The sequence below is a fragment of the Lampris incognitus genome, chromosome 5 (assembly GCF_029633865.1).
Source record: "Lampris incognitus isolate fLamInc1 chromosome 5, fLamInc1.hap2, whole genome shotgun sequence".
Taxonomy (NCBI): domain Eukaryota; kingdom Metazoa; phylum Chordata; class Actinopteri; order Lampriformes; family Lampridae; genus Lampris; species Lampris incognitus.
In genome coordinates, this window is record NC_079215.1 from 68,829,545 (window position 1) to 68,854,850 (window position 25,306).

The 25,306-nt window shown below is 46.5% G+C and overlaps 1 pseudogene; it reads left to right on the forward strand.

The window, feature by feature from the left end:
* Positions 1–25,306, forward strand: part of LOC130113084 (phosphorylase b kinase regulatory subunit alpha, skeletal muscle isoform-like) — an 80,415-nt pseudogene that overhangs the window by 48,864 nt on the left and 6,245 nt on the right.

A 25,306-nucleotide genomic window follows, 5' to 3' on the forward strand; every position in this document is an offset into this window, starting at 1 on the left:
CGAGACATCAGCTATGTTTGTGTCGGTTGGTGGTGTCAGAATAGTCACGAGACATCAGCTATGTTTGTGTCGGTTGGTGGTGTCAGAATAGTCACGAGACATCAGCTATGTTTGTGTCGGTGGTGGTGTCAGAATAGTCACGAGACATCAGCTATGTTTGTGTCGGCTGGTGGTGTCAGAATAGTCACGAGACATCAGCTATGTTTGTGTCGGTGGTGGTGTCAGAATAGTCACGAGACATCAGCTATGTTTGTGTCGGCTGGTGGTGTCAGAATAGTCACGAGACATCAGCTATGTTTGTGTCGGTTGGTGGTGTCAGAATAGTCACGAGACATCAGCTATGTTTGTGTCGGTTGGTGGTGTCAGAATAGTCACGAGACATCAGCTATGTTTGTGTCGGTGGTGGTGTCAGAATAGTCACGAGACATCAGCTATGTTTGTGTCGGTGGTGGTGTCAGAATAGTCAAGAGACATCAGCTATGTTTGTGTCGGCTGGTGGTGTCAGAATAGTCACGAGACATCAGCTATGTTTGTGTCGGTGGTGGTGTCAGAATAGTCACGAGACATCAGCTATGTTTGTGTCGGTGGTGGTGTCAGAATAGTCAAGAGACATCAGCTATGTTTGTGTCGGCTGGTGGTGTCAGAATAGTCACGAGACATCAGCTATGTTTGTGTCGGTGGTGGTGTCAGAATAGTCACGAGACATCAGCTATGTTTGTGTCGGTGGTGGTGTCAGAATAGTCACGAGACATCAGCTATGTTTGTGTCGGTTGGTGGTGTCAGAATAGTCACGAGACATCAGCTATGTTTGTGTCGGTGGTGGTGTCAGAATAGTCACGAGACATCAGCTATGTTTGTGTCGGTGGTGGTGTCAGAATAGTCACGAGACATCAGCTATGTTTGTGTCGGTGGTGGTGTCAGAATAGTCAAGAGACATCAGCTATGTTTGTGTCAGTGGTGGTGTCAGAATAGTCACGAGACATCAGCTATGTTTGTGTCGGTTGGTGGTGTCAGAATAGTCACGAGACATCAGCTATGTTTGTGTCGGTTGGTGGTGTCAGAATAGTCACGAGACATCAGCTATGTTTGTGTCGGTGGTGGTGTCAGAATAGTCACGAGACATCAGCTATGTTTGTGTCGGTGGTGGTGTCAGAATAGTCAAGAGACATCAGCTATGTTTGTGTCGGCTGGTGGTGTCAGAATAGTCACGAGACATCAGCTATGTTTGTGTCGGTGGTGGTGTCAGAATAGTCACGAGACATCAGCTATGTTTGTGTCGGTGGTGGTGTCAGAATAGTCACGAGACATCAGCTATGTTTGTGTCGGTTGGTGGTGTCAGAATAGTCACGAGACATCAGCTATGTTTGTGTCGGTGGTGGTGTCAGAATAGTCACGAGACATCAGCTATGTTTGTGTCGGTGGTGGTGTCAGAATAGTCACGAGACATCAGCTATGTTTGTGTCGGTGGTGGTGTCAGAATAGTCAAGAGACATCAGCTATGTTTGTGTCAGTGGTGGTGTCAGAATAGTCACGAGACATCAGCTATGTTTGTGTCGGTTGGTGGTGTCAGAATAGTCACGAGACATCAGCTATGTTTGTGTCGGTTGGTGGTGTCAGAATAGTCAAGAGACATCAGCTATGTTTGTGTCAGTGGTGGTGTCAGAATAGTCACGAGACATCAGCTATGTTTGTGTCGGTTGGTGGTGTCAGAATAGTCACGAGACATCAGCTATGTTTGTGTCGGTTGGTGGTGTCAGAATAGTCACGAGACATCAGCTATGTTTGTGTCGGTTGGTGGTGTCAGAATAGTCACGAGACATCAGCTATGTTTGTGTCGGTTGGTGGTGTCAGAATAGTCACGAGACATCAGCTATGTTTGTGTCGGTGGTGGTGTCAGAATAGTCACGAGACATCAGCTATGTTTGTGTCGGTGGTGGTGTCAGAATAGTCAAGAGACATCAGCTATGTTTGTGTCGGTGGTGGTGTCAGAATAGTCACGAGACATCAGCTATGTTTGTGTCGGTGGTGGTGTCAGAATAGTCAAGAGACATCAGCTATGTTTGTGTCGGCTGGTGGTGTCAGAATAGTCACGAGACATCAGCTATGTTTGTGTCGGTGGTGGTGTCAGAATAGTCACGAGACATCAGCTATGTTTGTGTCAGTGGTGGTGTCAGAATAGTCACGAGACATCAGCTATGTTTGTGTCGGTTGGTGGTGTCAGAATAGTCACGAGACATCAGCTATGTTTGTGTCGGTGGTGGTGTCAGAATAGTCACGAGACATCAGCTATGTTTGTGTCGGTGGTGGTGTCAGAATAGTCACGAGACATCAGCTATGTTTGTGTCGGTGGTGGTGTCAGAATAGTCACGAGACATCAGCTATGTTTGTGTCGGTGGTGGTGTCAGAATAGTCAAGAGACATCAGCTATGTTTGTGTCGGTGGTGGTGTCAGAATAGTCACGAGACATCAGCTATGTTTGTGTCGGTGGTGGTGTCAGAATAGTCAAGAGACATCAGCTATGTTTGTGTCGGTGGTGGTGTCAGAATAGTCACGAGACATCAGCTATGTTTGTGTCCGTGGTGGTGTCAGAATAGTCAAGAGACATCAGCTATGTTTGTGTCGGTGGTGGTGTCAGAATAGTCACGAGACATCAGCTATGTTTGTGTCGGTGGTGGTGTCAGAATAGTCACGAGACATCAGCTATGTTTGTGTCGGTGGTGGTGTCAGAATAGTCACGAGACATCAGCTATGTTTGTGTCGGTGGTGGTGTCAAAATAGTCACGAGACATCAGCTATGTTTGTATCGGTGGTGGTGTCAGAATAGTCACGAGACATCAGCTATGTTTGTGTCGGTGGTGGTGTCAGAATAGTCACGAGACATCAGCTATGTTTGTGTCGGTGGTGGTGTCAGAATAGTCACGAGACATCAGCTATGTTTGTGTCGGTGGTGGTGTCAGAATAGTCACGAGACATCAGCTATGTTTGTGTCGGTGGTGGTGTCAGAATAGTCAAGAGACATCAGCTATGTTTGTGTCAGTGGTGGTGTCAGAATAGTCACGAGACATCAGCTATGTTTGTGTCGGTGGTGGTGTCAGAATAGTCAAGAGACATCAGCTATGTTTGTGTCGGTGGTGGTGTCAGAATAGTCACGAGACACCAGCTATGTTTGTGTCGGTGGTGGTGTCAGAATAGTCACGAGACACCAGCTATGTTTGTGTCGGTTGGTGGTGTCAGAATAGTCACGAGACATCAGCTATGTTTGTGTCGGTGGTGGTGTCAGAATAGTCACGAGACATCAGCTATATTTGTGTCGGTGGTGGTGTCAAAATAGTCACGAGACATCAGCTATGTTTGTATCGGTGGTGGTGTCAGAATAGTCACGAGACATCAGCTGTTTGTGTCGGTGGTGGTGTCAGAATAGTCAAGAGACATCAGCTATGTTTGTGTCGGTGGTGGTGTCAGAATAGTCACGAGACATCAGCTATGTTTGTGTCCGTGGTGGTGTCAGAATAGTCACGAGACACCAGCTATGTTTGTGTCGGTGGTGGTGTCAGAATAGTCACGAGACACCAGCTATGTTTGTGTCGGTTGGTGGTGTCAGAATAGTCACGAGACATCAGCTATGTTTGTGTCGGTGGTGGTGTCAGAATAGTCAAGAGACATCAGCTATGTTTGTGTCGGTGGTGGTGTCAGAATAGTCACGAGACATCAGCTATGTTTGTGTCGGTGGTGGTGTCAGAATAGTCACGAGACATCAGCTATGTTTGTGTCGGTGGTGGTGTCAGAATAGTCACGAGACACCAGCTATGTTTGTGTCGGTGGTGGTGTCAGAATAGTCACGAGACATCAGCTATGTTTGTGTCGGTTGGTGGTGTCAGAATAGTCACGAGACATCAGCTATGTTTGTGTCGGTGGTGGTGTCAGAATAGTCACGAGACATCAGCTATGTTTGTGTCGGTGGTGGTGTCAAAATAGTCACGAGACATCAGCTATGTTTGTATCGGTGGTGGTGTCAGAATAGTCACGAGACATCAGCTATGTTTGTGTCGGTGGTGGTGTCAGAATAGTCACGAGACATCAGCTATGTTTGTGTCGGTGGTGGTGTCAGAATAGTCACGAGACATCAGCTATGTTTGTGTCGGTGGTGGTGTCAGAATAGTCACGAGACATCAGCTATGTTTGTGTCGGTGGTGGTGTCAGAATAGTCACGAGACATCAGCTATGTTTGTGTCGGTGGTGGTGTCAGAATAGTCACGAGACACCAGCTATGTTTGTGTCGGTGGTGGTGTCAGAATAGTCACGAGACATCAGCTATGTTTGTGTCGGTTGGTGGTGTCAGAATAGTCACGAGACATCAGCTATGTTTGTGTCGGTGGTGGTGTCAGAATAGTCAAGAGACATCAGCTATGTTTGTGTCGGCTGGTGGTGTCAGAATAGTCACGAGACATCAGCTATGTTTGTGTCGGTGGTGGTGTCAGAATAGTCACGAGACATCAGCTATGTTTGTGTCGGTGGTGGTGTCAGAATAGTCAAGAGACATCAGCTATGTTTGTGTCGGTGGTGGTGTCAGAATAGTCACGAGACATCAGCTATGTTTGTGTCGGTGGTGATGTCAGAATAGTCACGAGACATCAGCTATGTTTGTGTCAGTGGTGGTGTCAGAATAGTCAAGAGACATCAGCTATGTTTGTGTCAGTGGTGGTGTCAGAATAGTCACGAGACATCAGCTATGTTTGTGTCGGTGGTGGTGTCAGAATAGTCAAGAGACATCAGCTATGTTTGTGTCGGTGGTGGTGTCAGAATAGTCACGAGACATCAGCTATGTTTGTGTCGGTTGGTGGTGTCAGAATAGTCAAGAGACATCAGCTATGTTTGTGTCCGTGGTGGTGTCAGAATAGTCAAGAGACATCAGCTATGTTTGTGTCGGTGGTGGTGTCAGAATAGTCACGAGACATCAGCTATGTTTGTGTCGGTGGTGGTGTCAGAATAGTCACGAGACATGAGCTATGTTTGTGTCGGTGGTGGTGTCAGAATAGTCACGAGACATCAGCTATGTTTGTGTCGGTGGTGGTGTCAGAATAGTCACGAGACATCAGCTATGTTTGTGTCGGTGGTGGTGTCAAAATAGTCACGAGACATCAGCTATGTTTGTATCGGTGGTGGTGTCAGAATAGTCAAGAGACATCAGCTATGTTTGTGTCGGTGGTGGTGTCAGAATAGTCACGAGACATCAGCTATGTTTGTGTCGGTGGTGGTGTCAGAATAGTCACGAGACATCAGCTATGTTTGTGTCGGTGGTGGTGTCAGAATAGTCACGAGACATCAGCTATGTTTGTGCCGGTGGTGGTGTCAGAATAGTCACGAGACATCAGCTATGTTTGTGTCGGTGGTGGTGTCAGAATAGTCACGAGACATCAGCTATGTTTGTGTCGGTGGTGGTGTCAGAATAGTCACGAGACATCAGCTATGTTTGTGTCGGTGGTGGTGTCAGAATAGTCACGAGACATCAGCTATGTTTGTGTCGGTGGTGGTGTCAGAATAGTCAAGAGACATCAGCTATGTTTGTGTCGGTGGTGGTGTCAGAATAGTCACGAGACATCAGCTATGTTTGTGTCGGTGGTGGTGTCAGAATAGTCACGAGACATCAGCTATGTTTGTGTCGGTGGTGGTGTCAGAATAGTCAAGAGACATCAGCTATGTTTGTGTCGGTGGTGGTGTCAGAATAGTCACGAGACATCAGCTATGTTTGTGTCGGTGGTGGTGTCAGAATAGTCACGAGACATCAGCTATGTTTGTGTCGGTGGTGGTGTCAGAATAGTCACGAGACATCAGCTATGTTTGTGTCGGTGGTGGTGTCAGAATAGTCACGAGACATCAGCTATGTTTGTGTCAGTGGTGGTGTCAGAATAGTCACGAGACATCAGCTATGTTTGTGTCGGTGGTGGTGTCAGAATAGTCAAGAGACATCAGCTATGTTTGTGTCGGTGGTGGTGTCAGAATAGTCACGAGACATCAGCTATGTTTGTGTCGGTGGTGGTGTCAGAATAGTCACGAGACATCAGCTATGTTTGTGTCGGTGGTGGTGTCAGAATAGTCACGAGACATCAGCTATGTTTGTGTCGGTTGGTGGTGTCAGAATAGTCACGAGACATCAGCTATGTTTGTGTCGGTGGTGGTGTCAGAATAGTCACGAGACGTTGACATAATGTCACCTGTCTGAACAACAGAAACTGCTGAATTTACCAGAAAATAACCTGCAAGTTACTCTTAATGTGAGGAAATGTTTGCGAAAGGGCCTCACGACAGTTTATATATATACACACACACACACACACACACAAACATATATATATATATATATATACATATACACACACATATATATACGTATATATATACGTATGTAGTATATAGTATATATATATACATAGCGGTAAAACCCGCTGGGGTGACCCCTGAAAAACAGGGATCAAGCCGAAAGAAGAGGACGATGATAAGGTAACGCTTCATCTTCCATTCACATGGAAATGTGTCTCACATCACGTGCTCCAACACTCATCACAGTAACACAGCGCCACATTAAAGAACGTCTGGTGTTTTGTGTATTACAGTAGTATTTCGGTGTATTATACAGTATTAATATTGTGTATGACAGTTGTACTGGGTTTTTCCAGGCATGTTCAGACCTTCTGGCCCATCAGAAGCACCTGACGGTGGGTTTACCTCCAGAACCCCGCGAGAAAACCATTTCAGCGTGAGTCTGACAGATATATTAATAATACTACTTAGTGATTATAAGAATATTATGAGTAATACTACTCATAATGACAATAGTTATTTATAAAGACGAGTGACAACGAGCTTTACATGAAGTAAAAGGATCAAAAAGAATAAATATTAGCCTTGGACTTTGGCAACACAAGTGCTATGACAAGACTGTGTGTGTGTGTGTGTGTGTGTGTGTGTGTGTGTGTATCTGTGTGTGTGTGTGTCTTCTCCTGGATCGCCACCTTGTCGGGTGGTGTAGCTTGCGTGTACCAATGACTGCAAGAGCTATGCCGTTCCTAGCTTGGCTCCTGGTAGGGTCACTCAAAGTGGATAAGTCAAGGGGGAGGTTCCAGATGAAGAACAATCCAACAAAGACCTCAACGGTGGAACTGGTGGAAGATGTCTTCAGGTCACAATACCAGTGAAGGCAGATGAAGGCTGCAACAGAAGGTTGTCCCCAATCGTCTTGGTTCTCCATGCCATTGGACTCAGACCACCCCCTGCTAAGGACAATGTGGTGGCTGCAGGCGCATCAGCCTCTCCACGTAAAAAGCTGTCACATCCAGGTGTCCTCCCGCAAGGATCAACCCATAAACATCCCGGGGCAAAGCCCTGTGGCGATCAGGAAGAGGTGACGGGGGCAGGACAGTGAAGTCTGGCAGCCCCTAGCCACAAGCTGGCACACAGGTGGTGAGTGTATGATTAGTCGCTAAGCCCGGGGGCTTAGGCAGGCAGAGAGGCTCCTCAGCTGCTGCACCCACAACTGAGCAGCCCTATTTAGGATCCGCTCTGCTCACCTCAGTTGGGAAGAGGGCTAGAAAAGGTGTCCTAAACATAGTCTGCCTCATACCTACTGACTGGACCACCACATCCAGAGGAATCACCATCATGCAGTTAGTAATAGAAAGGGACAATGTAAAAAGGGGACCACTGCAATAATGATGTATTAAACCTGATTTAGTAGAGTCACGAAATTTTCTTTAAAAAGATTTTTGAATTTCCGTGTGACTACTAGCCTTGGCTAGGGTCTTGGCCAACAGACTCCTCCCAATATCATAGGAAATTCTGCCAGCATCCCAGAGCAGTTTTCGTCCTAATGGAGGCAACATGGACAGGATTTTTACTGTTCGCCAACTCCAACAAAAAGCCCAGGAACAGAATCAACCATTGTACATGTTCTTCATAGACTTAATCAAAGCTTTTGATTCCATAAACTATCAGGCCCTCTGACTAGTTCTGTCAAAAACAGGCTGCTCTGATAAATATATCAGAGTACTACTTCTGCTACATGATATGTCAGCTAGAGTATGCAACAGTTATGGAGACAAGACCGAGTCCTTCAAGGTCCATACATGAGTTAAACAAGGCTGTGTCATTGCCCCAACCCTGTTCTCTGTCTTCATTGCCACCATCCCCCACCTCACGAGTCCCAATCTGCCTCAGGGAGTTGAACTCATGTACAGGACTGATGAGAATCTTCTGAATATTAACAGATTCAAGGCTAAAGGTAAAACCACCGCCACATCCATCATAAAGCTGCAGTATGCCGATGACAACGCCTTAGCGTCCCTCGTAGAAGAGGAACTACAGAGCACACTGGATGCCTTTGCAAAGGCATACAAGTAGCTTGGCCTGGCCATTAACATAAAAAGACCCATATCCTCTAGCAACCCCCACCCAGCAGAAATATGTCTGCTCTGCCCCCATCCATCTCTGTAGACAACACCAGACTTGAAAACGTGGAACAGCTAGCATATCTTGGCAGCCTTCTCTCCTCCAAAGCCAACACTGACATTGAAAGACATCATTGTCTCGGTTGTGCCAGCTGGCCTTCTCAAGATTGAGTAAAACCACAACCTTCAGGCCAGAACAAAAATTCTGGTGTACAAAGCAGTAGTGCTGCTCACCCTACTATATGGGTCAGAAACCTGGACCACATATAGCAGGCACCTGAAGGTACTCAAGGGGTACTAAGAGCGATGCCTGAGCAAGATCCTTAAGATCAGCTGGGAGGATAAGCGCACCAACTTCAGCATCCTCGAGGAGGCCAACATGCCTACTATAACTGCCACCATCGCACAACATCAGCTGAGATGGACTGGCCATGTCCTCCACGTGTCTCTCACCTCCCGAAACAAGTCCTTTACTTTCAGCTCGTGACAGGACACCGTGCCCCAGGAGGACAAAAGAAGCGATATAAAGACAACATCAAGGCCCACATCAAAAGGTTTGGCATCGAGCAGGAAAAACAGGAAGGCCTGGAGACTGGCTGTCTGTCAGGGTGCTGGGCACTACAACCATGACCTCCACTGTGCTGCTGAAAATAAGCACAGACTCAGAAATGACTGATTTACCAGAGAGGCCCAAACCACTCCTTCACACCCTTGTCCACATTGCCCCAAAATATGCGGCCCCAGGATCGGCCATTACGTCCCCCTGAAGACCACAAGGACTCAGAAAGAGGACAGTCATACTCGACCCCAAGTGACCGCCGATATTGTGTGTGTGTGTGTGTGTGTGTGTGTGTGTGTATAACATACAATATTAGAGAGCTAACGTTATCACAGAAACTGATTTCATTAAGTTATTATTCTGCAACTAATTGTTTTGTCTAGAGAAAATAAGCTTCACTTTATTCTGAGTAATTATGAATGGAGTAAACTAACTCTTAATGTATAAAATGGTAGGCCCCGCAGATTACAGAAGGTTCTATAATAGACGAATACATTTTGTTGTTTTTTTCAGTCAGTTTGTGTCAGAAAACAAAGTTTATTTTCTCTGCTGCTCTCTATCAAGATAATCAACCAACATGTGATTTGAAGGTTTGACACTTTGCTGCTACATAAATTCTGCAGTTAGGGGAGATAGAACTTTAATCTGATTATCTTTTTCCTGTTATTACCGTCATGATTTGATCATTGGTTTTAAACTACTGACTGGAATGTTGTTTTCAGCCCCCTGCCTCCAGACCAGCTAGCAAAGCTCATCGACACAGCATCCGAAAATAACCTGACCATCGCCATCCTCACCCAGGTACCCTTTGACACAACACTCTATCATAGATTAGATGAAACTTGATTAGACTAGACTCGATTTGACTACATTCGATTAGTTTATAAGTAATTCGTTTCAAACGACATTCGACTATGATAGTTAGACTAGATTACATTAGATGAGATTAGACTAGATTCAACTCCATTAGATGAAGCTAGACTAGACTAAATTACATTAGACGACACTACATTAGACTAGATTAGAATAGACTACATTTAACTAAATCAAATGACTAGATTATATGAGATTAGACTAGTCTAGACTATACTAGACTGGATTAGACTAGATTCAACTCCATTAGATGAAGCTAGACTAGACTAAATTACATTAGACGACACTACATTAGACTAGATTAGAATAGACTACATTTAACTAAATCAAATGACTAGATAATATGAGATTAGACTAGTCTAGACTATACTAGACTGGATTAGACTAGATTCAACTCCATTAGATGAAGCTAGACTAGACTAAATTACATTAGACGACACTACATTAGACTAGATTAGAATAGACTACATTTAACTAAATCAAATGACTAGATAATATGAGATTAGACTAGTCTAGACTATACTAGACTGGATTAGACTAGATTCAACTCCATTAGATGAAGCTAGACTAGACTAAATTACATTAGACGACACTACATTAGACTAGATTAGAATAGACTACATTTAACTAAATCAAATGACTAGATTATATGAGATTAGACTAGTCTAGACTATACTAGACTGGATTAGACTAGACTATATTAAATAAAATTAGATTACATTAACGACATTAGACCAGACTAGAATGAAATAAACTATACTAGATTAGATTAGACTAGCGGAGGTCCATGAATACTGGGATGGCATCCAGCGCTTTACCTGTGCCCCCGTCCATAGGGTTAGTGGTTGTGTCAGGAAGGGCATCCGATGTAAAATATTGCCAGATCATTATGCGTATTGACAAGTCCGCCTTCAGTATTGTGCCCTCACAGGGTACCGATGGAAACTGTCGATTCTGCTGTGGCGAGCCCTGGGAAACAGGGAATAAACCGAAAGGAGAAGAAGGAGATTAGATTAGATTAGTAAATAGTTAGATTACATAATACTATATTAGACTAGAATGAAATAGACGAGACTAGATTATTTGAGCTAAAATTAGATTTGATAACACTACATTAGACTCAATTGGATTAGACTGAACTAGCTAGACTAGACTAGATTAGATTGGATAGATGAGTACATACCACTCAGTCCCATCAGACAGAAGACAAATGCTCTACAGCTTTACAAGCTGTTTCTTTTCCGACATTTTCATGTTTTGCAAAGCCACCTGGATCACTACTGACACACCTACATCTCTTCTCTAACATATGTATGGCTGTGTGTGTGTGTGTGTGTGTGTGTGTGTGTGTGTGCGTAGGAGATCATGGTGTTTCTGGCCATGGCGATCCGGACCGAGCCATTTCTGTTCAGTGAAATGTTCAGACTGAGAATCGGATTGATCATCCAGGTCATGACCACGGAACTCTCCCAGTCCCTCCACTGCTCCGGTACTGACGGACTCACACACACACACACACACACACACACACACACACACACACACACACACACACACACACACACACACACACACACACACACACACACACACACAATCCGCTAGATCTGCAGGGGTCCTGGTTTCAGAGGTCTATCAGAGGGGATATCTGACTGCTGTAATGAGACAGACTGTGATATTTAACCCACTTCATACTTATTCAGTTCGATGGATGAGACTTCCTGTTTGAAACATATGATATTTAAAAGATTTGAGACTATCATTAATGAGAAATTCATGATGATCAGGTATTTGAATTGAAACTATTTGTCTCTTTCTGGTGCATGCTGGGAGTCTGATGTGTGGAGTTTGTGGTAAAACGTTTGGTTGCTGAGAGCATACTGTTTTTTCAAAAGCCTTAGTTTTGCTATGGTTGTTGTTTATCTGTGTGTTGTGGTGTTTATTTCTAGCAGCTGCTGGTTTAGTTGTGTTTAGTTTAGTGTGTGTTGCTGCAGAGGAGGTTCCTCAGGGCCTTCTCTGCAGTCCCTACCATTTTTGAGAGGTGTAAGCTTTAGTAAATAAATTATTACAAATTAGTAATTATAATCAGAATAATAATCATAATAAATAAATAAATAATCTTATTGTAATGACTAATTTGTACTAGTTTCTAACCCAGCCACTGGGAATGCACGCATCAGTGCATTCTTAGTGCTGGTCCAAAGCCCGGATAAATGGAGAGGATTGCATCAGGAAGGGCATCCGGCGTAAAATCTTTGCCAAATTAAATATGCGGATCATAAATCAGATTTCCATACCGGATCGGTCGAGGCCCGGGTTACCAATGACAGCCACCGGTACTGTTGGCCAGCAGGGTGCCGTGGAAACTATGTTACCGTTTGGCGAAGGAGAAGGGGAGGGGGGAGGCATGTCCAGAAGCAACAGGAGAGGAGGAAGGGTAGGAGTGTGGAGGTGAGAGTCGGAACTTTGAATGTTGGCACTATGACTGGTAAAGGGAGAGAACTCGGAGCTCACTTAGATGAGTGATGAAACGTTTCTCCCAATAAATGTTGTGTCCAGATGAACTGATTCAACCTTCTGTGGTTTTCTTACCCGGACTACTGAGCATGCATCAAGACATTTTGACTCATTTCAGCGAGGAATGCCTTAAACTTGTACGTGAGTACGAGTGAACGGCACATAAGATGGCAGACCACAGGAACCACCTGAGATTCAGCCTCAGGTACAGACAGAGCGGGATTACACCTAAGAGCCTGCAAATGAAATCTTCTGTCAAGGGCCACCGAGCTAACCAGATCCTCCAGAAGGCACAGAGCCAGCTGTTGAACGAACGGGTGAGACAAACTCATTTTACCATCGACGCTTTGAAAGCCAAAGAGGAGCAGATCTGACAGAGACTCGTGTTGCATCTAGATGAGACCACTTTCCAACATGTGGTGAGTTGTGTGATGGAGAAGGCTTGTCTAGCACAACATGGAAAGTTGAAAACCAGGCAGCAAAAGAGGTTCGACCTACTTCCTGCATGTCAGAGACATCGGCTGACAATGGACAGTGCCTTCAACAACAGACAGAGAGACGGATGCCAGATACATGCCGGTGATGTGGACAAGTGGGTGAAGAATCTGTCCGATAGACAACTCACCCAGGAGAAGAACGACATCTTTGCTAAGGGACTGAATTTTGCTGTCACACCAAGGCAAGTCCCACAAGTGGAAATGACAATCAAAGAGAGGAGAAGGACAACAGCGGTCTAATCGTAAATCAGTGGTGATCCTGTATGTGGTGGGAGTGTCAAAAGAGTTGAAACGCATATTTTCCATCATCGTGTCTCGTTTGGTTTAAAACCCCAAAACACGCTGTGCCAGAAGGATCAGGTCCCCAGGCACAAACAGAGCAATATAGTGTAGCTGTCAAGTACCACGAGGATTGCCGTGACTTGTACACTGGGGAAACTAAACAGACGCGGGCAAAGAGGATGGCACAACACAGCAGAGCTAACATGTCAGACCAGGGCTCCACAGTCTACACCATCTACAGACAAGGACTCCACAGTCTACACCACCTACAGGCCAGGACTCCAGTCTACACCACCTACAGACCAGGACTCCACAGTCTACACCATCTACAGGCCAGGACTCCACAGTCTACACCATCTACAGGCCAGGACTCCAGTCTACACCACCTACAGGCCAGGGCTCCACAGTCTACACCACCTACAGGCCAGGACTCCACAGTCTATACCATCTACAGGCCAGTAGCCACTCTTTCAGGGATGAGGATGTGCACAACCTTGATAGGGAGGAACGCTGGTTTGAACAGGGACTCAAAGAGGCCATCTATGTGAAGAGGGAACAACCATCCCTGAACTGGGGGGGGGGGGGTAAAAGTACATCTGTCACCATCTTACAATGCTGTGATTGCAACTATTCCCCAATCCTCTGTGAACAGTACACATGGCTATTGTAACTCTAGTTAATGGTCATATGAACCTGTTCGCTGGGATACCTGCAGTCAGTTGAGATTAACAAAGTTACTTCGTTGAGTGATGAAATGTTTCTGCCACTAAACGTTGTGTCCAGATAACTCGTTCCACTTTCTGAGACTACAAGACGATCAACACCAGGCCTCACTCATACTCTGTGCACCACAGGTGTCATCATAGGCGGTTCGCCCTGTATGCTGAATATGCTATTTCGTAGGGCCCTGCAAATCCTTTTCTTTTCTGTTTTATAAGTTCCTGGGAGACATAAAGCCAATCAATGGCTCTGACCCAGTACAAGGGGCGCCCTCCTCAATGGATAGATCATGTCAGTGGACGGATGATTGGCACAGGTGATGCAGCCACTGTCCAATCAATCATTATGCTGCTAAAGTACGATATGATGGTTAAAAAAACAAACAAAAAAACCCGACTTTGCCCCAGGCAAAATAAGGAGGCCCCCTAGAGAAAATCTTGCCTTGGGCCCCCTGTTGTCTGGAGCCGGGTCTGGATCTTATTACACTCAGACACATCTGGATGCTGCTGGACCGGGTATACCGAATGCAAGGGTTTTGCTTTTAGGACAGAAATCTGCACAGTACACAAGAAACATTCTAAATCGGTGGACTGAGAAATGGATTGGGGAGAAGGTGAAGCATTGCAGAGATGGTGTGGAAACGCCCAATCACAAGCATGCTTTTCTGGAACGTGAACTTTCTCCTAACTTTGATGGCTGTCTCATTTGTTTAATTGGGTTCTCTTTATCTACTATGATGTTTTAGCTCATAGTTATGCAGAAATGTAAAAAATTCTAAAGGGTTCACAAACTTTCAAGCACCACTGTGCGTATGTATGTATGTATGTATGTATGTATGTATGTATGTATGTATGTATGTATGTATGTATGTAGTATGTGTGTGTATGTGTGTGTGTGTGTGTGTGTGTGTGGACATGCCCACAGGGTGTTGTGATGCGTCTAGTGCAGCAGTGTGTAGTTGGAGGGAAGGTGCATGTGTTCTTCCAACCCGCTTGTGTCCCTCCTGCCCTTAGCTTGCTGCCGCTGGCTAGCCTCTGTGGCGAATAGGGAAGCATGCTAGCGTGTAAGCCTTCCCTTGCCAGTATATAGCCTCTCCTTCACCAAGACTCCTGCCAGGCCTCCCCGTGGCCACACGTGGTAACTGGGGTCTTGCGGCCCCAGGCTAACCTGGCAGGGGATCTCGGAGCAGCAGTGGGCCCCAGAGATATGGTGTGCAGGCCCACCCTGGTGGACACGCCCTGGCACCTATCAACCACTGCCCCGCTGCCTTGTGGGTGAGTCTGGAAGACATAAGGCTAAGGGAGCTTACCCCAACAGAAAAGCAAGCTGTGGCGGCACGCTTCGAGGCGGTTTCCGAAAAACAGGATTTCTGGCAGCCCCCTGCAGTTGTGTGGAGGTGCCGGTCGTCTAGGGACCCCCCTTGCCATCGGAACCAACTCCTCTACAATCAAGTCATGTGGCGTTGGGAGAAGTGCACCCCCCATGCCACTTTAAAAACCATCTCTGCGCAGGTATCTTCTGCTATCTGAGTCCCCGACCTCACAAAGTCTGGTGGCGATGGAGTATCCAATGACGGGAGCTGGTCTGAATGAGCTGGGAGCTCTTCGTTGGAACTCGGCACGCCAGTGACACAGGGCAATGGTCATTAGCAGCTGGGATTGAGTGGTAGCTGTTTCCAGCAGACCCCTGTGTGTCTGAGCAGCCCTATTTAGGGACCGCACTGCTCACCCCATTTGGGGAACGGCTTACAAAAGGTGGCCCAAAAATTGCCCACTCAACACTGCGCCTGGGCAGGAAACCGCACCTGCCGGGCCATTCCACTATGCGGTCGAAAAACACACACTATACCACTAAGAATTGCAGCATGGAACATAAGAACACTCCTGGATGTCAGCCATTGTACGGACAGACCTCAACGCAGAACAGCACTTATTGCTAGCGAGCTGAGGCGCTATTGTGTGGATGTGGCGGCACTCAGTGAGACCAGGCTCCTTGAAGAGGGCTCGCTCAACGAAGTAGGAGAAGGCTATGCCTTCTTTTGGAAAGGATACCCCCTGAGAGGTCAACACATCCATGGAGTTGGTGTTGCAATTAAGAACAGTCTCTTACCCAAACTCGAAGAAACACCAGTGGGCATTAATGAGCGGCTTATGACTCTCCGTATACCCCTCGCAAAATGCCGATACATCACCTTGATAAGTGCCTACGCTCCAACTTTACCATCCCCGTGATGAAGACAAAGATCGCTTCTACCAGGCGCTTGACGATATACTCATCAACATCCCAAGGAGCGACAAAGTCATTTTGCTTGGTGATTTTAATGCACAAGTTGGGAAGAATATGCAAAGTTGGAATGGAGTGATTGGCGCCCACGGCATTGGAAAAGTCAACCCCAATGGCATAAGACTTCTTAGTCTATGCTCGGAACATGACCTCACCATCACAAACACCATTTTCCAACAAAAGAATAAATACAAGGCATCCTAGATGCATCCCAGATCCCAACACTGGCACCTGCTTGATTATGCTACCGTAAGGCGGGCTGATGTTAAAGACGTGCTCCTTACAAGAGCTATACGAGGAGCAGACTGCTGGACAGACAACCATATGGTTCTGACAAAAGTCAGGGTGCATGTCCGACCCTTGAGACGCCAATTTGGGCCAAAAAAGAGACCACTCCACTGCGCCAGACTATCAAACAGCGACACCCGAAACACCTTCCGTCATTCTCTAGCCGACAACTTAGTTGACATTGAACAGCTGATCAACTCAGAGTCTGGGATGGATGAAAAGTGGACCTCTCTGAGCACCACCCTCTTTGACAATGCAGCCCAATCCATTGGCTTCAATACCAAGAAACATCAGGACTGGTTTGATTACAATACCGGAACGATCTCCACCCTCCTGGACAACATGCATAAGGCACACAGAGCCGCCCTCAGCAACCCACCATCCCAACCTCTCAAGAAAAAAATGGCAAGACCTCCGCTCTGAGGCCCAAGCAATTCTGTGGAATCTGCAAAATGGGTGGTGGATTCTGAAAGCCAACGAAATCCAGGCTCATGCAGACAGAAACGACATGCATGGTTTCTATGACACAGTTAAGGCCATCTATGGCCCCAGAAACAGCTCCCTGACACCCGTTAGGTCTGCTGATGGAACAACTCTCATCAAGGATCAGGCCCTGTTATGGAGCGGTGGGCCGAGCATTTTAACACCCTGCTCAACCAGCCCACCCCAGTGGACTCAACTGTACTGGCAGAGCTCCCTGAACAGCCTACCTTGCAAGACCTAGACCTCCCACCATCTTTTAAAGAAATTCTACATGTAGTCAAGACCCTGAAAAACAACAAAACCCCTGGACCTGATAATATTCCAGCTGAAATCCTCAAGGAGGGAGGCTACCTCTGTACGAGGACACTGTATCTCTATATCCTTGAGGTGTGGAGTCACGAGTGTGTCCCCCAACAGTGGAAAGATGCCAACATTGTGGCCATTTATAAAAACAAAGGAGACAAATCCATCTGCTCCAACAGTAGGGGTATTTCACTGCTGGCCATTGCAGGAAAGGTTCTAGCCAAGATCATGCTCCGCAGACTAACACTTGCAATAGCCGAATGGGTCATACCAGAGTCACAATGCGGCTTCCGAAAGGATAAAGGGACCGTTGACATGATCTTTGTCACACGCCAACTCCAGGAGAAATGCCTAGAACAGCACAAGGATCTATACATAGCATTCATAGACCTCTCAAAGGCATTTGATACAGTTAACCGGGCCCTGCTGTGGCAAGTCCTGAAGAAATTTGGATGTCCACCCAAGTTTCTCACCATTCTTGGACAGTTTCACTCAAGAATGATGGCCCGAGTGGTAGTGGGGAACCACAGTTCTGAGCCCTTTGGTGTGCAGACTGGAGTCAGACAAGGCTGTGTGCTAGCCCCAGTCCTGTTCAATATCTTCTTAGTCTCTGTTACAACACTGTTACGAAGGAGGTTGGAGAAGCAGGCTGGAGTTACCATTGACTTCAGGCTTGATGGAAACCTATTCAACATCAGGAGGTTTCAGGCAACCACCAAGTTGACCTCTGAGAACATTATTGAGCTACAGTATGCCGACGATTGTGCCCTGGTAGCTCACACACCAGAAGCCCTACAAAACACTGTCGGCAGTTGTAACTGCATACAGGAGAATGGGACTGATTATCAACACCCAAAAGACAGAGGTAATCTGTCAGTTGACTGCCAGCCTCCCAAACCACCCAACAACCTTCACAACAGAAGGGCAACAACTGGCCACTGTTCCTGCCTTCAAATGTCTGGGAAGTATGCTATCCGACACCTGCACTATGGATGATGAGATCCAGCACCACCTCAAATAAGCCTCAACATCTTTTGGCCGTCTCTGGAGAAGGGTTTTCCAAAACAGCAACCTCAATCTCCACACCAAAGTGCTTGTTTACAGAGCTGTGTGCATCTCCACACTACTCTATGGATGTGAGGCATGGACCATCTACAGCCACCATCTCAGAAGCCTGGAGGCCTTCCATGTAAAATGTCTCCAGAGGATCCTCAGCATCACTTGGGAGGACAGAGTGCCACACACAGAGGTGTTGGAGCGGGCAGGCAGCTGCAGCGTGGAGTCTACCCTAGACCATCATCAACTCAGGTGGCTTGGACATGTTATTCGCATGCCCAGCGAACAACTCCCACGTAAAGTCCTCTACAGCCAACTACGCCTTGGTCAACGCACTGCTGGTGGGCAGAAGAAGCGGTTCAAAGACCAAATGAAGACCACACTGAAAAGATCCCAGATCAGCCCCTCGTCTTTGGAGGATCTTGCTTCCTGCCGCACAACCTGGCGCTCTCATGTCTCAGAGGGAGTGAAGTATATGGAAAACCAGCGCACACAAAACCGTGTAACAAAGCATGTGAAGAGGCATGCTCACAAAGCTACCCCTGACCCCCCCCCCCGCACCACTTTTACATGCCCGGTCTGCAACCACAACTGTGCATCCAGGATTGGACTATTCAGCCGCCAAAGGACTCACAAATAGGAGAAAATGGTCATCATCGGACACGATGGACAACCAGCAAGCATGTATGTATGTGTGTGTATGTATGTGTGTATGTATGTGTGTATGTATGTGTGTATGTATGTATGTATGTATGTATGCATGTATGTGTGTATGTATGTATGTATGTATGTATATGCATATGCATATGCATATGTATGTATGTATGTTTGTATGTATGTATTTTTCGTTTCACTTGAACATATTTTGAAAATATAATGGCGTTAGAGATATTATACTAATACTATCTGTCTCTTCAGATGAAGAAGCTACAGAGTCTTTAATGAACATGAGTCCTTCAGAGCTGAAGAGTCTCCTTCATCACATCCTGAGTGGGAAGGAGTTTGGAGTTCAGAAGAGTGGTACGCACACATACACAGACCAGAGGTGTCAGAGTGAGAGAGTGTGTGTGTTGTATCCACTGCGGTGGGTTTATGTTTATGTATATTTTGTAATTGTGTGTGTTGCAGTCCGGGTCACCGGCAGTGTGTGTGTAGCGACCCATGATGCTGAGAAGACAAAGAGCGACCCTAAAACAGCAGGCCACCGGCGCCGGAGCAACTTCCACCTGGTAGAAATCCAACACACACCACATGGTTCCTGTGTTCTGTTTCAGTCTGCTGCAACACTGTCCCTGTTCTGGTCCTGGTTTTATTTCCATGTCCATCTGTTAGTTATGTATCATCACAGCTTCATTCTAGATTACAGTAGTTTCGATTGGCCTGTATACTTGTGTTAATATGCAGTAGAAACTGGCCTGAAGTCTACTGAAAACCGTCTCCCTCTGTTCTCCAGTTTGTGTCCGTCCACACCTTGGACATCAGCAACATCCAGTCAGGGGTGAGTAGCCCACAGGGGTCATGGGGGGTCAACAGGAGGTTAACATAGACATCAACATGAGATCAGTACGTCACATCTGACATGCCGCTGGTTTTAAAGAAATGGAGGAACCTGGACTGATGCACCTCACTAGGGTTCTCTATCATTCACCTCACTAGGGTTCTCCATCATTCACTTCACTAGGGTTCTCCATCGTTAGCCTCACTAGCGTTCTCCATCGTTCACCTCACTAGGGTTCTCCATTGTTTACCTCTCTAGGGTTCTCCATCATTCACCTCACTAGGGTTCTCCGTCGTTCACCTCACTAGGGTTCTCCATCATTCACCTCACTAGGGTTCTCCATCGTTCACCTCACTAGGGTTCTCCATCGTTTACCTCTCTAGGGTTCTCCATCATTCACCTCACTAGGGTTCTCCATCGTTCACCTCACTAGGGTTCTCCATCGTTTACCTCTCTAGGGTTCTCCATCATTCACCTCACTAGGGTTCTCCATCGTTCACCTCACTAGGGTTCTCCATCGTTTACCTCTCTAAGGTTCTCCATCATTCACCTCACTAGGGTTCTCCATCGTTCACCTCACTAGGGTTCTCCATTGTTCACCTCACTAGGGTTCTCCATCGTTCACCTCACTCGGGTTCTCCATCATGTCAGGTCTCCAGGACTGGAGATCCACACATCCACCAAAGTTTCCTGAAATTCCTTGAAGGCACACCAACAAAATAAATACTGGAAATTTCACTGTGGTTTCTAAAATAAAAACAAATACATATCATTTACCAACAATTAAGTATTATTTTTATTAAGTTCACTTCATTGCCAATCAGCCGGATAATCACAAGTCGAAAAATGCAAAAGAGTTTGATATGAAACCGAGGAATAAAGTAAACAGATATCAACAGAATGAATTCCATGAACTCCTTGGTCTTCATAGAGAAGTGCTGCTCAGGGAATGATGGGTCGATAAACTGGCAACTGTGCTGCTGTGACAGTTTCAAGGCCCTGAAAACATCTTGTGGCAGGTGTCCCCACCCTTATAAACAATACAGTGACTGCAGGTGTCCCCACCCTTATAAACAATACAGTGACTGCAGGTGTCCCACCCTTATAAACAATACAGTTGCATAACGACCTAAACCAACTAATTTTGCTGTCACGCCAAGGCAAATCCTGCTAGTAGAACTGGTCAATACGCCATGGGGGCGCAGTGGTTAGCACAGTCACCTCACAGCAAGAAGGTCCTGGATTCGAGCCCCGGGGTAGTCCAACCTTGGGGGTCGTCCCGGGTCGTTATCTGTGTGTTGTTTGCATGTTCTCCCCGTATCTGTGTGGGTTTCCTCCGGGTGCTCCGGTTTCCTCCCACAGTCCAAACACATGTAGGTCAGGTGAATCACCCTTTCTAAATTGTCCCTAGGTATGAATGTGTGTCTCGGCCCTGTGATGGCCTGGCGGCCTGTCCAGGGTGTCTCACCGCCTGCCGCCCAGTGACTGCTGGGATGGGCTCGAGCATCCCTGTGACCCTGAGAGCAGGATAAGCAGTTCGTATAATGGATGGATTGATGGAACTGATCACAGCCTCGGAATCAGCGATCCGTAAAAACAACATCACGGACCCGGAAACAGAGCAACTGCGGACGAAAGTTTCAGCCTGCCTCAGCAATGCGAAGGTGCTGCAATCCAACATCAGTAGAGATGAGAGGAACGCTCTCACGACTCTCAGTAAGGACAATAAAATCATCATCCTTCCAGCGGACAAAGGCAGATGCACTGTTGTATTAAACCAGAGAAAGTCATGACGTTACTTAGCAACACGAATACTTATGAACCCCTGAAACCAGATCCAGGCAGTGGTCACAAAAAAAAGGTGACAGATTGTCTGAAGCTGTTAGAACAGGACAATGCTATTGACAGAATGTTGTACCACAGATTATACCCAGGGGGCGCTACACCTAGTCTGTATGGGTTACCTAAAATACATAAACAGGATGTGATATTACAGCCTATTGTTAGTATGATTGACTCAGTGACCTATAACCTCTCTTAAGTTTCTGCATCTACTCTTAACTCGCTGGTAGGCAGTAATGAACATCACATTCAGAACACTATGGGTGTTGTGGATCAGGTGAGGGACATCATCATGGAGGAGGATGAAACAATGGTCGCTTATGATGTTACGTCTCTCTTCACGTGTGTTCCTGTTGATGAAGCAGTGGAGGTAGTCCACATGAAATTACAAAACGACCCCACCCTTAGCAACAGGACCACCCTTAACACTGACCAAGTGTGTCTGCTCCTGAAGCTGTGTCTTCAGTCCACGTACTTCACATACAGGGGGTCAGTACTACAGGCAGAGGCATGGGGGCGCTATGGGTTCCCCAGTGTCACCTGTAGTGGCCAACTTGTATATGGAGGAAGTGGAAAAGAGGCTCTGATGTCCCATCCAGGGACACCACCTAGCCACTGGTTCAGATTTGTGGATGACACCTGGGTTAAAATTAAATCTCAGGACGTAGCACATTTCACCGACCACATTAACTCTGTGGACACCACATCAAGTTCACCAGGGAGGATGTGGAACATGACAGGGTAGCCTTCTTACACTGTGAAGTAGCAGTTGGTGATGGGGGACATTTGATTGTTGATGTTTACTGTAAACCAACACATACTGGTCAGTACTGAAGGTTTGACTCTCATCATCCACTGGAGCACAAACTAGGAGTCATCAGGACGCTGAACCACTGAGCTGACAACATCCCCACCCACACAGCGGCCGGGGAAGAGGAGAAATCCCACATTAAACAGGTCCTGGTTAAGTGTGGTGATCCTAACTGGGTGTTTGTCAAAGACAGGAAGACCCCAAAAAGTGGACCAGCCGATCGAAGAGAGGAGAAGGACAACAGCTGTCTAAGTGTAAACCAGTGGTGATGCCGTATGTGGTGGGAGTGTTGGAAAAGCTGAGACGCGTATTTTCTGAACACCGCGTCTCAGTTACTTCCAAACCCCAAAACACGCTGCACCAGAAGTTGATCCAACCCAAGGATCAGGTCCCCCAGCACAAACGGAACAATATAGTGTAGCTGTTAAGTGCCAGGAGGATTGTCGCAACTTGTACATTGGGGAAACTAAACAGATGCTGGCCAAGAGGATGACACAACACAGGAGAACTAACACGTCAGGCCAGGACTCCACAGTCTACACCATCTACAGACCAGGACTCCACAGTCTACACCATCTACAGACCAGGACTCCACAGTCTACACCATCTACAGTCCAGGACTCCACAGTCTACACCATCTACAGACCAGGACTCCACAGTCTACACCATCTACAGACCAGGACTCCACATTCTACATCATCTACAGGCCAGGACTCCACAGTCTACGCCATCTACAGACCAAGACTCCACAGTCTACACCATCTACAGACCAGGACTCCACAGTCTACACCATCTACAGACCAGGACTCCACATTCTACATCATCTACAGGCCAGGACTCCACAGTCACCATCTACAGACCAGGACTCCACAGTCAACACCATCTACAGACCAGGACTCCACAGTCAACACCATCTACAGGCCAGTGGCCACTCTTTCAAGGATGAGGATGTGCACATCCTTGATAGGGAGACACTGGTTTGAATGTGGAGTCAAAGAGGCCATCTATGTGAAGAGGGAACGACCATCCCCGAACTGAGGGGGTGGGGTGGGGGGCTAAGAGTACATCTGTCACCATCTTACAAGGCTGTGATTGCAAACATTCCCCAATCCTCTGTGAATAGTACACATGACCACTATAACTCTAGTTAATGGTCACACCCATATTTACATATGAAACTGGTTGGTGGTTTGGGTCGTTATGCCACTGTATTGTTTATATGGGTGGGGTACCTGCAGTCACTGTATTGTTTATAAGGGTGGGGTACCTGCAGTCAGGTGAGACTGAAGAGGTCACTTAGATGATGATGAAACAATAAATGTTGTGTCCAGATGAACTGGTTCAACTTTCTGTGATTGTTAAGAAAATTACTTTATAAATAAATGTTACTATTATTAGCTCATTAGTCATGTGGTTTAATGTAAGACAGGGACAACTGGATAATTCTCACTCAGTTAAAAAAAAATCCCTTCCTGTTTCAAACGAAGCCAGTTTGCTGCAGTGTTGCGGCAGTCCGTCGTGGAGGATTCGGAGTGTGATGTGTTTATTATGGGGCCGAGTGACTGGTTTTGTCACATGAAGTCTTCGGTGTTGATGCAGAACTGCTGTTTTCATGTTAACACCTCCACCAACACAGTCAGTGAGCACCAACCAGTAAAGGCGCAGCAAACAGTAAGAGATTTAGCAATAGAATGACTTTGTCATTTTGAAATACCTGCTTGAATTCTCCATGGCACACTGCTGTAGTATTCTGTTGCGTTTTAGAGAACCGCGGACTGGCTTCATTAACTGAAAGTAGAAACTAGTAGACCTAAAACCTTCTGAACTCTCACGCTAACACATGGTGTGCCGGTTCTAATGTGACGGTGTTGTAGCGGGGATGAAGGAGAGGAGCGGGCGTGAGTTTCACACGTGTGTGTTGGTTTCCAGCGGTACAAGTTGCCCTCCATCGAGTCGTTCCAGGGCTGTGAAGGTCGCCTGGCGGGGCGAGACGCTCGTCAGGGTCAGTGGTTGAGGAGGAGGCGTCTGGATGGAGCTCTGAACCGCGTCCCTGTTGGCTTCTACCAGAAAGTCTGGCAAATCCTCCAGAAGGTCCGAAAACACTCCATCATCACTGACCTACTGACTACTTCTACTAATACTGATTACTACTACTACTACTACTACAACTTGTCTTGATACTACTACTTCCATCATTATTACTATTACATTAAAGATTATAACAATTATAATGATCCTCACGGTAATCATGATATCATCTGTCTGTCTTAGTGCCATGGTCTGTCCATCGAGGGATGTGTTCTTCCTTCTTCAGCCACTAGTGAGGTAACCGCCTGTCTTTCTGTCCAGATATCTGCTCCTCTTCATGTCCCTCTTTCGGTCTGTCTGTCCGTCCATCTGTTAAAACTTGCTTGTGCTATCGTCCATCCAGATGACCTGTCAGGAGATCAAGTTTGCGGTTGCCGTGGAGACAGTTCTGAACCGGGTCCCTCAGCCGGAGTACCGGCAGCTGCTGGTTGAGTCCATCTTGGTTCTGAGTCTGCTGGCTCAGCTGGACGTGGAGAACTTCGGTTCTCTGATCTATGTGGAGAAGATTGTCCAGATCGCAAGCGAAATGTTCTACCATGACCAGGTCACTCACACTCACACACACACACACGCTCTCTCACACACACACATGCTCACACATACATATACACTCACACACATATGCTTACAGACACACATACAAAATAAAATAACAGATCTGATATGTCCGTCTCCACCCTGTGAGTCGGCCCAGTAGGAGGCAGTAGTGTGAGTCAGAACAGGAAGTTGTGATCATAATCCAGTAAACTCGTGTCTTGATGGTAA